Genomic DNA, 15,852 nt, shown 5'->3' with positions numbered 1-15,852 from the left:
TATGCCAATGACCATTTTTGCATGTGTATATCGTGTGGCAGGTACGATTATACTCTATGCCCTGGGAGGTCGAGTAAATTTCCAACCCGAAAAGATTCTCGACCGATGGGATTCTGGGGGGGATTATGCCTTACAGCGCTTGAGCCTTTGAAATAATAATCAATTGTAAAAGACTTTGGCGACATATAAGTGCAATGTGTCATTGAAAACATTTGAACATGCTTAACGGAATGCCTGCTTAAAAGAATGCCGAATTAATCTATTGGAAATTAGTGTTTTCAATGGTTACACTTCCAAAAGGACGTAACTCCAAATTTCGTCTATCCTCTCATTCAAAACCAACTTTGATTCAAATTTTCATATTATATTTATTCTGATAATCACGGCTAATAAAAACTCGTTTAAACATCTCAGATTTCCTTAGAATTAGTGGACTTACACATTCAAAAGGGCGTAACTTCAAAACGGGCCCTACGATTTTTTAAAAATTTTGCCCAGACATGCAGCTTAGCTATAGAAATCGACTGGTGAGCACAGATTTGATGGAGATTTTTTTCTGATAATAACGGTCAGGGGAGCACCGTGTTTTTGAATTCGATAAAATAGTCTCTTGGTTACTTGGCTTTGCCTTGCAAAAAATGTAGGAGAAATTGGTAAGCTCTTTCTTTCCTAATGATTTTACGTGAATTTTTAGTTGTTATCGAATTCTGAATTGATTTTTTCTGATATTTCTGAAAGCAGAGTTTTTGCGGAATCAGCAAAATCTGTAGATCTTCGAACATAGATTATTATGTCCTTATAAAATTCCTGCCATGACAACGCCAAAATTATTTTTAACTTTTGTGGAAACTGACATCAAGAGTTATGCACATAGTTGATTTAACTCTTATTGAAATGCCTCTATAAATACCTAAAAGAAAACTTTCATCAATAGTTTCCTAAAATATTCTATGACATTTCAGTCATTCCAGATCGTCAAACTTCTTCAATTGCACAATCCGATTGATACGTTTAAAAATTCTTGTAACAAAAACAAGCGTTATTACACAGTATAATCAATTATCTTTACTCTTATTAGCTTTTCACTTCGCATAGCTCATTCCGCAACATTTACTTGTATTATTTACACAATAATTATTAAGTACTTACGAATTTTCCGCGAAAAAATTCGCTCGATCCCAAAATTGATATTTTTTTTCATTTTTCTAAAGGAGTGTCAAGGATAGTACGCGCTGTACGATGTAAAATGAACACCGTTCCTTTTACCGAGAAGAAACAAATTTCGATTAATTTTTATCACGCACGGACGATTTAGAGCATAAATCTTAGTGTTCAAGTTGATACGGAGGTCAATTGAAGTGAAAATATCAACGAAAACTAAGATTTTAGAAAACCACGTTTGAAAATTAGAACTGACGTAACTTTAAGCTCGGAAGACTTGAGCTTTTTCAGTGAGGTGAATATCGTTTTGATATGATGTCAAATCTGATACCTCTAGAATTCTTTTTCAAGGGGTTACAATCATTAATGGATTTTTTTTTGGTGGGGCGATAGAAATATTTGTTTTGCTCACGTTTTTTGCGTGGTGTTCATTTTACCACCAACCGCTGTTTATTTTACCTACATAGTGCAGGTAAAATGAACATTTACATCGAACATTTGATAGCGATAGAAATAAGTGAAAATTTAGCTATTTTAGTCTGAATCCATGTCGCCGTTATAGATTACTTCCCTATTTTTGATGTTGTGGGATAAAACTATACAAATTCCTCGCTTTTCTATCGGAAACAAGATGATTTCCTTAAGGTGTTCATTTTACCACCCCTTCCCCTAGTTTAAAATCGTCATTAGACATACAAAATCTAGTAAACATTGGATATCTGTGATGCGACCGAAATGTTTAGCACCCTTGAGTGGAATTGCTATTCGTTTCAGAACTGGTCAGATCCGCCCCCGGATTATGGTGTATCACCTACTCATGAAGGAGTATTAACTGTAGCATAACATCGAATAAAAATAGATTACAATAACAATAATATCTTGGTTTTCCTGATAGTTTTTTTTTTAACAATTTGGAAGTCGGCTAAACGAATGTCGATCACTGTACGACTGTACGAGTGGTTCCAGAATCATAAATGTACATTAGTCAAAAGCGGTTGCACTAATTTGCTTCATTTTTTCACAACAGACTCTCAACAAAGTCTTGTTTTTAGAATTTGAATAACCGAACAGAAGAAAAACACTGTAGTTCGAGATATTAACGTGGGTTATTGGTACGCGTCGGTCTCACAAGGATTTTCAGAATATCTTCCAGATGACCAATGATCAAAATCGATACAGATTCCAAATATAAAAGTTTTTTTTTGCGATTTAAATAATTCTTTGTGATAAAAAAAATGATCCCGATGCTAGCAGGGTTGATACACCTCCCAAAACCGGTTCGAGGTCATTATTCTTCAACTCATTTACCATTCACAGAACTCTCGTCGTAAGAATTGCAACTGCAGTCGCTGTGGTCGTCTTTGTTGCGCGCCGTTAAAATTCTGTTAATCACTAGCCACCACGCGCTCGCTTCCCGGTTGTCTAGTTTACGCAAGTTCACCGAAAAAATAAAACGCGAAAAATCCCGCGGTCGAGCTTGGCCGTACGAACTCGCGTGCGCGATTCTCAGAACGGACCGATCGACCCGGTTGCTAACTCTAGACTAACCAACTAAACTTACCCCAGCACATACAGCGTGTGCTGTATAGGATACCGGGGGGAGGAACGCGATGAGAAACCACAGAACCAAAATACGAAGGCAAGAGAAATCGGGTCTCTAACGTGTGCCACTATGGGCGATCAGGTTGTCAAAACTTGAAAATTAAACTTCAAGTTCCTGATAGCTTTTTCTTGTTCATCATTTCATATTTGATACTTCTATTAAGAATAATAAATCTGCGAATTGGTTAGTTAGGTTATGACCAAATCAATCCTAGAATGGTTTCCAAAAGAAGAAAAAAAAAGTAGGTGTATCAGGGTGTTGAGTTGAGAATTATCCTGAAGAGCACTCATCTAACTTAATTCTGCCATTTTTTGACCGCCAGGCTATATAGAAACCGCCCATAGTGGTGTGGTCGGTTGACTGACTGCCAGCCAGCAGCTGAGCCTTGAGAATCGTATACTTTTTCTATCGACCACTCGGGCGATCCGATCGAGCGACCAACCGTACAGTACACCGGTACCTACTTAGAGAGAGAGCGTGAGTTCAAGACTTATAACCATTCTGCTTCTGCGGAGGCTCTTCCCTGAACCAACAAAACCAGCTGATGTTGGAGAGCCTTTTGGCGTGGCGTATGTGTGGTGCTGGTTGATTGATTGAGCACAAGAAAGCTATACTGACCTAGGTTCATATAGACTGGTGCAGAGTGCTTGGAGTTCGTTTAAAAATGGGATTAACATATATGGGGACTGGGATAAGTAACACTGTGGAACACGTTTGTGTCTCAAGCACCAAAATACTACTATTTACTTAATTTAGACTTTGAATGCAGAACCCATTTTCGTGTACCATAGCACTTCTAGTTTTTTTTAGATATTGGCTGTTGAATATGCTAAATTTGACGATTTCAGCCAACTTGCATGCAAGTTTACTATCTTGTATGGCTACTTATTCGCTTAATATGCCTTAGAACTCGAACTTCATGTATTGAACAATACTCACCAACAAAGTTCATAATACTTTCGAAGCTCAAACATTATTATTTGATGGTTTAGAAAAGTTTTGTACCTCGTCATATCACAAAAACGAAAAATTTTGTATAGAGACTGCAAGTATGTTGAAAAAATCGATTCAACCTAAATTTAATCGTGCAATTTAGCTAAAATTTTGTCACATATGAAAGTCAAAGTCATATTTTGCATGATTATTGGATTAGATTCCTAAAAATTTTGATGAATTATACCTTAAATTTCATGTTAACATCAATGAAACCAGTGTTTTGCACAACTTTGTGACGTGCTAGAACATTTCTGAAATAACATCAGATTCAGCAAGCCCAAATGTATCAGAGACAAATAATTAGATGCTTGAGACAAGCAAAAATGTCATTCACATAAATTTTTTTAGGGTGCCAAACAAAACTAAACAAGTCAAAGTTTCGAACAAAAACAAACCTAAGGAAGTCAAAGGCACAAATTCAAAAACAACTAAACAAGTCAAAGTAACAATCATCATCGAGTCAATGTTGACTGATCGGTTGACCTTGAATTATCGAAAAAATTTTATAAAAAGAGATCCTGATGCATTTCTCGCCACATTATATTCGAAGTTGGCAGCACTTTTCTAAACTTCCTATTTTTAATTTTAAATGCAAAAAAGTCTTCGAAAGAATATAACGTTATTTCGAAAAAATGCCCCCTTTGCTTAGGGCAAGAATTGAATTCTGAGAAAGTAAAAGTAAAAATAAATTATCAATAAGTAAAAATTATTACTTATTGATAATTATCCAAATTTAATTACAAAGTAAAGGTAAAATCGTGAATAAAAATATTTAATCGATTTTTTTTTAAATATACAATAAAATACCTCTTCAGAAGTTAAACCAATTTTTTCAATGAACCACAATCATCTATAGATAAATTTACGGTCATACTTTTAAAATTTTCAAAACATTTTGTTTTATACACGTGTTTTGTTGGATATTCATTTTACCACCATCAACTGTTCATTATGCCAGCATAGTGCAGGTAAAATGAACATTTTAAGCAGTTTGTATTGACAATCTGAAACCCTATTGTACATAAGAGTTTTAATGATAATAAAGATAATGGACAAAGATAGAATTAGTCATTTTGAAATTTTATTAGCTGAACTGATGTTTCGAGGAAATGAGCATTTGAATTTTAAAATAAAACCTTGACAGGAAAAGATGTTTGAGACAAAGTTTCATAATGGAGACTGTTTTAATAAAAAAAGTTATGCTAGGAACAACTCTTTGTCGATTTCTGAAGTTTTTTGTGGGCGTGATTAGACAGCTTCATTTCATTACATTCCACCTCCTCCCATTCTATTTAAACAGATTTGAAGACATGTACGCAGCATTAAAATATTAACCAGGCAGACAAATAATTCATTTTTATTTCAGCAAAATTCGCTCAAATCAGGGAAGGTATGCTTTTTTGTGATTTTGTTTATTATATTTGGAAATTTCTTCAAAAAAATCTATGGTTTCGCCTACGCTGTTAACGATAATTATCAAATCAGATTCATAAATATTTTTTTTTCTACACTGTTTCAGGTTGGATATTGATATGCTTTTTAATTGGAGATCACGCAGTAAGTATACCTTTCAATTTTATTATTTAATTTTAATATTCTTTATGCAAATCATCTCTTGACTCTAACGCTAACTGATGTGTTATGAGTCATGAGGAAATCGGTCCTTTCTCTCGCACCCATTTATAGAACAAAAACCTGCTAAATTTGACAAATAGGTAAAGGCTCCAGTTTTATAATGTTCCTGAATTTAGATTTGAGAAGACCTACAGTTGTTTTATAATGGATTGATAAATGGCCTTATGGTGATAATGACCAATCCGAAGGTTGATGGGCGGGCAATGAGGTGATCTAATAAATCGCGAAACCGAAAAGGTGTAAATACATCTTGTATTGCATCGCCAACCATAGGTGATTCTCAGATCCTTACCCAGTCCCAATATTTCATGACAGCTGTGGAGAGGTAGAGGTATACTCGGTCTCTACTCAGGTAGAGGAGAATAACAAAATAATGATAAAATAAGAACAAATTTGACAATCATATCTAGTTTAACCGTTATTATGTTATTAGTAAATGACATTAAATATCTCATAAAAAGCAATACAATCATAGCAAAACTTGTCATTGGTCTGTTATCCTTGAAATTCATTTAATAACAAATCAATCATAGAATATATTATTATGGTAAAATTTGTTATTTATACAAAAATACTTAAAAAATTAAATATCTAAAGAATAACAAATTTCGCGATCACATTAAAAAATGTCATTGTTTTGATATTTGAAAACTGTATTTAAATAAGGCTGATTCAAATACTAATTTCCTTTTTCTGAATCTGGAAATATTGAAGAGGCGAAAAAAAATCCATCATATTTTTGACATATGTTGGGTATTTCAAATTTTTGGAATACAGGTAAAATGACGATTGAAGAAAGTTCAACGACTATTGGAAAAAAAAATAATAAATGAATTTTTGTTTCAGTTTAATATTTTTTGCTCCTTATTTATTTTTACCAGGCTTTGGAAAATTAAACAATCATTGACACACGAGCCTTAATTTCATCCCATTTATGCGCCTACATTCATACAACACGTATGACATTTATCGTTCGTTGAAGATAATGAGCCATGAACGAAAACAAGACAGACACTTACCACCCACTGTTTGGTGCCGATCACTGTGTGTCAACTCTTATAACATTCGCTGACCCACTCTCATTCTGATCACTAAACAGAGGTGAATATTTTCCATTTTCTGTGCTATGTTTGCAACCAAAGGAGTGTTCAATGGTCCAATATATTATACACCCGATTCTGTTTTTGCACGGGGGATGCGTACCGTGTAAAAAAAGTTTTCAGTTCAAAATTTCATGAACCGTGCAAAAAAAGTAACACCATTTCTCGACGTTTCATGCAAAAATATAAACCTATCTAGAATTGAGATGATCTCTTTGTTTAATTTATCTTTACCTTCGTAAGGACCTTGGGTCTTTTTGACCCATTTCAAATTTAAAATCAATGTTACTTTTGGTTAAAATAACCAAGCAATTTAAAATTTTCTGAAAATTATTTTGTTGTGGAAAATTTTATTTTTGCGTGAACAAAAGGTTGGAATGACCCCTAGGGAAGCTTCCATAAAAAAAATTAAAAAATATGACTTAGGGTCGTTTTCGACCCGAAAATTCAAACAGCTCGTAAAAATCAGTGTGTTGACCGAATTTAGTTCTGTTGGGTTTAAATGAAAGGCACACATGTCTAGTTTTAGAAACACTCCCGAAGATCCGGATTTGATCACTGAAGTCACCGGGAACCTGCTATATCTGAAAGAAGTCCCTTGAGAGACCCTTTGACAACCTGTAGTTTCGTAACTAAACAAGTAATCTGAACCGTCTTATTGTTAAATAGATATTCACGTGGACTGTGAATAGAGATTCTCAAATCATTTACTTATTCATACCCGGTTCCGGAAACCCAGAACATAAGGAAGGTTAATTAAAAACTAGACACATTAACCTCTTCTGTTGCGTTTTTTTATGTATGAAACGTAAGCCAACGGTCTTTCGATCTATAGTGAAAAACTTCCCAAAAGCTTTAATTACACTGTTAGAATCGAAAGAGAGCGAGAGATGGAAATTTCTCATTGTTTCATAGGTCCTTTAGTAAAGTTCATCAAGATTTGCATGCTCACTAGCGCATTCTACCGGTTGAATCCAAAACTATACGGGTCACAGGTCACGGAACCTCAACCAGTCTAACCCACCTATGCTATCAAACTCTTTATGTCGTACCCAAACAACGCAAAACGATATCGTGTTAATTTTCCAAGCCGGTATAACCACTTAGACACAGCTGTTTGTTGGTGGACTAAACGACACAGGCAAGTGGAAAACTACCCTTCTTGTGCGGAGGTTTGTTTGTTGGCCAGCATCAGTTAGTGGCCCGCTTGCTTGGCACGACCAATGTGTGAAACGACGCGATGCCGCGCTATGGCGTTGCAAAACGATGCCATTTGTTGTAGGTATGTAGTGTAGATTAGGGCGGCCTATTTTTATATGAAAAAAAAAAAAAAACACAAAAGTCCTAACTTACGCCCTCATTTTTGAAATTTTACCATCAGAAGCTATTGTGAAAGTCTGAGCGGAATCCGTCAACTCTAAAGGGGACTTAACGAGCTGGAAGTTTGTATGATGAAAGTCTACCAAATATTTATGGAAAAAAAACATTTTTAACAATAGGGTGTGGTTTCAATCATAACTACATAACGAGGTCCATCAATTTGACCATCCGAATGCAGTTTCTTTACTAAATCGACAAGAGCTTTCGACCGAGCCTAAATTTGAATATTTTGAAAGACTAAGTCAAGCGTGTACTTGAATAAGGGCGTCAGTAACATGATAGATTTCTCTTATTCGATCCTCTCTTCTGTAAATAAAGGTGATAAGATGTAAATTTTTCAACATTTTTTTTATCTCGGAACGCAAGATTGCATCCCTGCCAAGTGGTTTGAAATGAAACAATGCTAACAAACTTGCATCTTGTCACCTTTACACACAAAAGAGAGGATCGATGAAAAGAAATCGATCATGCGACTTACGCCCTTATTCTAGCACACGCTTCAAATGTAAAATGTGGGTCGATCTCAGTGAGTATTACTCAGTGCTTATTGGTATAGAAATTTAATTCTCATATCTCAAAACTGGCGTCAATTTCTTAATTGAGAAAGGCCAGTTTAAAAGCCCTCTCCGGATTTTTAATCTAATAATCATAGCTAGAAGTGTTTCATATGCTGCTCGATTTTTGAATTAAATTTTCTACCACCGTTTTTAACTCATTCGACCTAATGACACGCAGGGTTGCCACATTAAAATCTGTATTTTTTCCTTGAAATATCTGTCTTTCTGTATCCGGGAGAAAAATATCTGTATTTTAAATCTGTATACCTAAAAATTGGTATGATTGGAGATTTAACAATAAAATCAAGAAAGTACTAATCATTTGTTACTCAAATGCAGAATAGTCACAACAGGTCACAACTCAGCTTGAATTTTAAAGTTTTCAAAAATATTTATTTTCATATTCACTTAAAAATCTGTATAATTTTGGCAAAATTCTGTATACAGAATCTGTATAGGGTAGAAGGATTGGCGCGGTAAATGGCTGGGCATGGCGTACCATTGGTACCTCGCGTACCTGCAGGAATAAAATAGACCCCTTTGTGCGGTCCTTAGCCTCTTGCCCAGCAACTCCTATCCCTACCTCCTCGTGGTACTGGCCGGGGTACGAGTAACCTTGGGGAAGATCGGGTAACCAACCCCCGGTGGGAACTTTGGTCGTATGCTGACAGGGAAGGGGGGGTTTGCTTTTGCAAACCTGGAGCGTCTGTACTCCACGTTAGGAGCGGCTCACAACAGCGTCTGTTCCCCATGTCAGGGGCGGCTGATCATCGTCCGAGTGCCAGAGAAGGACTCTAAGCTAAACTGCGCACTATGGCCCTCCGAACATTTAGGGGGAATGGTCCTCCGGAAATCTAGGGGGTTGGTGTCAGGCCCTGCGAGCCAGCCGTAAAAACACATCAGCACAGGAACGTCAACGAGAGAATACGGACCGGAACAATCGGCAAAGACCACAGCGACGAAAATGGACTAGCGATTGGAAACTCGGTACGTGGAACTGCAAATCTCTCAACTTCATTGGAAGTACTCGCATACTCTCCGATGTACTGAAGACCCGCGGTTTCGACATCGTAGCGCTGCAGGAGGTATGCTGGACAGGAGCATTGGTGCGAACGTTTAGAGGTAATCATACCATCTACCAGAGCTGCGGCAACACACGCGAGCTGGGAACAGCTTTTATAGTGATGGGTGATATGCAAAGGCGCGTGATCGGGTGGTGGCCGATCAATGAACGAATGTGCAAGTTAAGAATCAAAGGCCGATTCTTTAACTTCAGCATAATCAACGTGCATAGCCCACACTCCGGAAGCACTGATGATGACAAGGACGCATTTTACGCGCAGCTCGAACGCGAGTACGACCGCTGCCCAAGCCACGACGTCAAGATCATCATAGGAGATTTGAATGCTCAGGTTGGCCAGGAGGAGGAGTTCAGACCGACGATTGGAAAGTTCAGCGCCCACCGGCTGACGAACGAGAACGGCCTACGACTGATAGATTTTGCCGCCTCCAAGAACATGGCCATTCGTAGCACCTATTTCCAGCACAGCCTCCCGTATCGGTACACCTGGAGATCACCTCAGCAGACAGAATCGCAAATCGACCACGTTTTGATCGATGGACGGCACTTCTCCGACATAACCGACGTCAGAACCTATCGTGGCGCCAAAATTGACTCCGACCACTACCTGGTGATGGTGAAACTGCGCCCAAAACTATCCGTCATCAACAATGTACGGTACCGACGCCCGCCCCGGTACAATCTCGAGCGGCTGAAACAACCGGATGTCGCCAATGCGTACGCGCAGCATCTTGAGGCAGCGTTGCCGGATGAGGGCGAGCTCGATAGGGCCCCTCTTGAGGACTGCTGGAGGACAGTCAAAGCAGCCATTAACGACGCTGCCAAAAGCGTTGTCGGATATGTGGAACGGAGCTCAAGAAACGATTGGTTCGACGAGGAGTGCCAAGAGGTTTTAGAGGAGAAGAATGCAGCGCGGGCTGCAATGCTGCAGCATGGTACGCGGCAAAACGTGGAACGATACAGACTGAAGCGGAAACAGCAAACCCGCCTATTCCGGGACAAAAAGCGCCGCCTGGAAGAGGTGGAGTGCCAAGAGATGGAGTTGCTGTACCGTTCTCAAGAAACGCGGAAGTTCTATCAGAAGCTCAACACATCCCGCAAAGGCTTCGTGCCGCGAGCTGAGATGTGCCGGGATAAGGATGGGAGCATCTTGACGGACGGACGCGAGGTGATCGAAAGGTGGAAGCAGCACTACGATGAACACCTGAATGGCGCAGAGAACACAGGCACAGAAGGTCAGGACAGCGAAGGCGATGGCTACGTCAGCACAGCGGATAGCGGAAATCAACCAGCTCCCACGATGGGGGAAGTTAAGGATGCCATTCAACAGCTCAAGAACAACAAAGCCGCTGGCAAGGATGGTATCGGAGCCGAACTCATCAAGATGGGCCCGGACAGGTTGGCCGCTTGTCTGCATCGGCTGATAGTCAGAATCTGGGAAACGGAACAGCTACCGGAGGAGTGGAAGCAAAGCGTTATATGCCCTATCTACAAAAAGGGCGACAAACTGGAGTGTGAAAATTATCGTGCAATCACCATCCTAAACGCTGCCTATAAAGTGCTATCCCAGATTCTCTTCCGTCGTCTATCACCTATAGCAAACGAGTTCGTGGGAAGTTATCAGGCAGGTTTCATCGACGGCCGCTCGACAACGGACCAGATCTTTTCCGTGCGGCAAATCCTCCAGAAATGCCGTGAGTACCAGGTCCCTACGCACCATTTGTTCATCGATTTCAAGGCGGCATACGATAGTATCGACCGCATAGAGCTATGGAAAATCATGGACGAGAACAGCTTTCCCGGGAAGCTCACAAGATTGATCAGAGCAACGATGGACGGTGTGCAAAACTGCGTGAAGATCTCGGGCGAACACTCCAGTTCGTTCCGAGTCTCGGCGGGGACTACGACAGGGCGATGGACTTTCGTGCCTGTTGTTCAATATTGCGCTTGAAGGTGTCATGCGGAGAGCCGGACTTAACAGTCGAGGTACGATTTTCACGAGATCCGGACAATTTGTTTGCTTCGCGGACGACATGGATATTATTGGGAGAAAATTTGAAACGGTGGCAGATTTGTTCACCCGCCTGAAACGCGAATCAACAAGAGTCGGGCTAATGGTGAATGCGTCGAAAACAAAGTACATGCTGGTTGGCGGAACTGAGCGCGACAGGACCCGCCTAGGAAGCAGTGTTACGATAGACGGGGATACCTTCGAGGTGGTGGACGAGTTCGTCTACCTCGGATCCTTGTTGACGGCTGACAACAATGTTAGTCGGGAAATACGAAGGCGCATCATCAGCGGAAGTCGTGCCTATTATGGGCTCCAGAAGAAACTGCAGTCAAGAAAGATTCACCCCGCACCAAATGCACGATGTACAAAACGCTCATAAGACCGGTAGTCCTCTATGGGCATGAGGCGTGGACTATGCTCGAGGAGGACTTGCAAGCTCTTTCGCAAGGGTTTTCGAACGCCGAGTGCTAAGGACGATCTTCGGCGGCGTGCAGGAGAACGGCGTGTGGCGGCGAAGGATGAACCACGAGCTCAGGTATCAGAAGGTATCAGAAGGCCGGCTCCAAAGGCACGTTCCCCACCAGTTGGGAGATTTGTGCCATCGCCATATTTGAGCCTATTTCATCATCTACCCGATGGGAGAGGAAAGGGAAGGGAAAGATGGGAGGAAATAGGAGTGGGGTCCCTTGAAGAGGGAAGATCGCATAAGCGAAATGAGAGCATGTAGCTCCATACCACAATGGGTTCGAACAGCGCCCTAAAAAGGGCACTGCAAAACGCATGAGCGTAAAGAGAGCCTACAGCTCATTACCACAGCGGGTTAAAAATAACAGGATGTCCTGAAGATTCAGGCTTCTGTATTCAGTTTCACTTAATAAGTGTTTACCAAGTAATTGGAATCGCATTTGCGCAAAAACTGGACAGTTACATATCAGGTGATACGAAGTTCCATAATCGGAGTCACAACTATCACACACAAATGAGTCAGCACGCTGAATATTTGCCATGTGATAGTTGAGTCGGCAGTGGCCTGTCAACGCTCTGACCAAGAGACTGCAATTCTGCTTTGACAGATTTGTTAAATACTTCGCCACCTTTGGAGATGGCTCAGTAATATACAATTTTGTTTGACGACACGACTCCAAACTATTCCAATATTGCTTGTGCTGAGTTGCCGCCCAAGAGTTTATCTGAAGCTTCACCCAGCACTTCGAAATTGGAATAGCCGGCTCAGGGCCAATGAAGTCATGCGATGCTCCATCGCGAGCTAGCTCATCAGCCAATTCATTTCCAGCGATGGAAGAATGGCCAGGTACCCATACAAGGTTTACAGAGTTGACTGAATTCAGTTCCTCAATTTGAGTTCGACATGCGATAACAAGCTTCGACCTTGAGTTGGCCGAAGCGAGAGCTTTTATAGCAGCCTGACTATCTGAACAGAAGTATATGACTTTACCCATTACGCGCTGTTGAAGTGCTGATTGCACTCCACACATAAGAGCAAATATTTCCGCCTGAAAAACGGTGCAGTTTCTACCAAGTGAGTAAAACTGATTCAGCCTTAGCTCACGAGAATATACTCCTGCACCAGCTCTACCTTCAAGAAGGGAGCCATCAGTGTAACATACTACATTGTTTGATATACTTCTTTCCAAATAGCCAGACGTCCACTCTTCCCGTGAAGGGAATTGTGTGGTAAATGTCCTGTAAGGAAAGTTACAAGCAATTGTGAGATCACTTGGAGCAAGGACAATTTTGTCCCAATTCACCAAAAGTGGAAACAACGAAGTGTGTGTAGATCTACGATTCACTGGATTTTTCTCCAGTAGATCCAGTACCCATAAACGGTAAGGGCGATGACATATTGAAAGAGAAGAGAAGTGAAGTGAAGTGTTGGCGAAAAGAGAAGAGAAGAGGTAAAAATGGTATGGCATACTGGGAGAGGTTTCGAAAGAGTTCCAATGCGCTCCGTGTTTTCATTGATTTTGTGCTTCGGCAGCAGCATGCTGCCTGCGACCAGAGAGAGAGCGCGCACGGCTGCTTTATTCGGTTTCTTCTCCTTTCCCATGTCCCATTCGCATCAACAGAGGCCTGTAAAGGCGACTCTGTAGAATGTAGCAAGTTTGTTAAAATCATTTCTCATCAAGCAGGAAGACTGCTTCTCGATGGCGTGCGAAGAAAACCATTTAAATCACTAAGCATGTTTATTTTTCGTCATCATCCGCACTCAAGTCCGCTAGAAATTACAATGTAGGGATACAACTTGGATGAAACAAGCAGAAATAGCAATCATAGGCTATCATTCGGAGTTATGGATCAAATAGTGTGGAGTCCAACCTATAAAATTCAATAAAACTACATGGTAAACGTAATTTAAAAGCACGAATTGAATCGTTTCAAATTGGATCTTCATATAGTAAACAGTTTTGAATGTAATATTTACATAGGATTGCATAAAAATTAAAAATTGTATCGGTTTCTGAAAACCATATTATGGATCAATTTTCATATTATGGATTAAATTGTGACATATTACGGATCAGTGCGCAAAATCAAGAGATTTTCAACTCAATGCATCTGTTTTGCTTGATTTGGCGAAAGTTAACAATGTGTCACATATTACTGCAAAAAATATCAGTATTAGTGCTAGAAACAAGGGTAAAATGCCCTTTTTTGTGATACTGCATTGTAGTAACTGAGACATGAACTGTTTTCGCTCCATACCAAGTTTTCCACCCATTTTTGTCTGCTAAAAAACGAAATTGACAAACCTTGATGTTTTATCCTTAGCGCTTTTGTCTAAAAATGTTGAATCCAATGCTTAAAACGGCAGAAATCTACATTCTTTGGATGTGATCCATAACCGTGGTAAACAATCATTTCCTGGTCCATATTATGGATCACTAGTTAGAAGTGCTAATGTTTGGTATTTAGAATCAACAATCAAGAAAAATGTTTTCCAATGATGAATTCATACTGAATCAAGGCGAACAAGCATGTTTCATGCTATAACATTTGAATTTTACCACCTGTGGGAGCTTATGAATGCTGACGGCACTTCTTACAGAAAACGACCATATAATGATAGCTGTGTGGTACCAACTAAACATTTGTCAAATACACCGTTATTTAGCGGTTGAATGTTGTGCTTAACATTAAACATGATAGAAGACAAATAGTATAACTTGGGAAAAATATGTTTTACGTCAACGTTTATGTTTTAGGCAAGTTATTCGATGTTGAACGCCAAAGTGATCCGTCACTGTGGGTGATTCGTAACTGTGTGGGCATGGTACAACATAAAAATTGGAAAAAATATAACAGAATAAATAAGTTGTTTTTAATCTGATTGAATACATGATTGACTACATTAATTAAATAACCAATGAATAGATTTTCGTGACATAGTTTTTAAATATGAATCACTATCACATATTATCAAAACAACTACTAAAAAGTTAAATTAATTAATTCAAGAGAACAAAAATAAATCAAAACATATATGATACTGGTTGTGTAAAATGATGATAGCTATCAAGCCGACTGGTATATATATGGAACATAAATTGACTCTAATCTGTTTACATTTCTTTCGAACAAAACTTGATATAAACAATACTCTTGAAACTTTAACGAATTCCATTGTTGAAGCCAGGAGCATTGCAGTTCCAAAATGTGAAGTAAAATTTGAATACGTGATTATAGACTATGATGATAAACCGTCTTAAAAAAACATGAGGAGAAGGCAATTTCAACGCACTCGCGATACTGCTATGAAAATTATAAGGCCGGATTTGCAGGAAGAAATCAAGAAACGTTTTTCTCAATTAAGAAACAAAAACTTTTGAAAATAAAATTTCTCAATTGTACCTTGGCTCTAAGCCCTTTTGGAAATTATCTAAAATTTTGAAAAAAAAAACCTCAGAAGCCAATACCGGCATTGGAAGAAGAAAACAAATTACTACTAACTAATTGCGAAAAAGCTCAAAAACTTGCTATGCAGTTTGAATGCGCGCACAATTTTAATTAAGGACTTACTAGTCCAATAGAAAATCATGTTCTTCAAAATAGACTGGGATACTGATTTGGAAGAAATGAGTACTATTATCTAAAAATTCAAAAATATGAAAGCTCCTGGCGATGATGGAATTTTTTACATCCTCATCAAGAAAATTCCCGAAAGTAGCTTATCATTCTTAGTTGATATTTTTAACAAATGTTTTCAATTAGCATATTTTCCTGACAAATGAAAAAATGCTAGGGTTGTACCAATTTAAAAACAAGACACAAATCCTGCAGAAGCTTCTAGCTATCGTCCAATCAGTTTG

General features: G+C 39.2%; 1 protein-coding gene and 1 long non-coding RNA gene across 3 annotated transcripts in view; one reads left to right on the top strand and one right to left on the bottom strand.

Annotated features, from left to right (window-relative positions):
• Nucleotides 1-2,722, bottom strand: part of LOC5579167 (organic solute transporter alpha-like protein) — a 72,959-nt gene extending 70,237 nt beyond the window's left edge. For both annotated transcript variants that reach the window (XM_021854457.1, XM_021854456.1), the window contains exon 1: nt 2,470-2,722. The gene's annotated coding sequence lies outside the window, so the exon portion shown is untranslated. The remainder of the gene's footprint in view (nt 1-2,469) is intronic.
• The window catches only part of LOC110679547, a 134,897-nt gene extending 129,572 nt beyond the window's left edge, over nt 1-5,325 (top strand). The window contains exon 3 of the long non-coding RNA XR_002502579.1: nt 5,280-5,325. This is a non-coding gene — a long non-coding RNA (uncharacterized LOC110679547). The remainder of the gene's footprint in view (nt 1-5,279) is intronic.
• Nucleotides 5,326-15,852: the final 10,527 nt, after the last annotated feature.

The sequence above is a fragment of the Aedes aegypti genome, chromosome 3, assembly GCF_002204515.2.
Source record: "Aedes aegypti strain LVP_AGWG chromosome 3, AaegL5.0 Primary Assembly, whole genome shotgun sequence".
Classification (NCBI taxonomy): domain Eukaryota; kingdom Metazoa; phylum Arthropoda; class Insecta; order Diptera; family Culicidae; genus Aedes; species Aedes aegypti.
This window is presented reverse-complemented; position numbering and strand designations above follow the sequence as displayed.